We start from the raw sequence: 1,183 nt of genomic DNA, 5'->3' as shown, positions 1-1,183 counted from the left end.
ATATGTTAAGCTGCTACTTTCTGCTTCGTCTCTGCTATTTTGAGGCGAATTTGTTTAATTTTTTAATATTAAGATATTTGCATATTTTTTAATATAAATGTATTAATATTTTTAAAGCTACTAATAATCATATTGATGTTATCAGAAAGAATTTAAGAGAGACATCATGGCACACATAGAATCCTAAAAATATAACTTCCTAATAGGGAAAAAAAACTTTAAAAAATCCTGTTTTGAGGAAAAGTGAAAGTTTTTAAACTTTTTTGTGACCATGGAAATTTAATTTAATATAAAAATAAAATGCTGCCTAGACACGTGTCTGCAGCTGTCTCAAAATCAGAGTTGTGAGACTTGCTTCTAGTAGGACCTTGATATTACACTGTGATATTACAAATAACTCTACTCAGCAGTATGCAAGTAACTACAGTCATCTTCAGTTAATTCACTCCAAGGTCAGACTGTGCAGTAAAAAGTCTGACATCTCATACAGAGAATTTGCAAACAAATTCAAGAGCTACATTTCAGACTCTATGGGCCTCAGTTAATGTGTTTAATGTTAAATTTTAAAACAGTACAGTTAGGATGTTTGACCACAATGCACAGCGCCATGTATGGAGAACTCGACACAGCACAAACTCCTCATACCAGCTGTCAAGCACGGTGATGGAGGGGTGATGATTTGGGCTTGTTTCTAGCCACAAGACCCTGAAACTGAATGAAAGGGATTTGGAGTCAACAGACAAACTCAAAACATCCAGGAATATTAGGTTAACAAAGACAGAGCATAATTACCACCATGGTTAGCTAATGATCAGGTAGAGATCATCAGCTGTGGTAAAGATCATAGCTGATGAAGAGGCTTGGAACAGACGTAAAAGGACATCTGAAAGAGATTAAACTGAGAATGGCCTTGAAAAATGAGCGAGAGAGAGAGAGAGAAATAGAGAAACTAAAACTCCCAGCCAGCCTTGATCTGTATTCTAGAGTCACATGTCCGACCATCTGTTCAACTTCAGCTAAAACTTTCCACAGCATGTCTTTCATCCTGTCTTCCTTCTCTCACCCCAACCGGTCGCAGCAGATGGCCGTCCCTCCCTGAGCCTGGTTCTGCTGGAGGTTTCTTCCTGTTAAAAGGGAGTTTTTCCTTCCCACTGTCGCCAAAGTGCTTGCTCATAGGGGGGTC

This window comes from Pundamilia nyererei, unplaced genomic scaffold (assembly GCF_000239375.1).
Source record: "Pundamilia nyererei isolate P.nyererei 1_Seehausen unplaced genomic scaffold, PunNye1.0 scaffold00179, whole genome shotgun sequence".
In the NCBI taxonomy this organism is placed as follows: Eukaryota; Metazoa; Chordata; class Actinopteri; order Cichliformes; family Cichlidae; genus Pundamilia; species Pundamilia nyererei.
Note: the sequence above shows the minus strand (reverse complement) of the source record.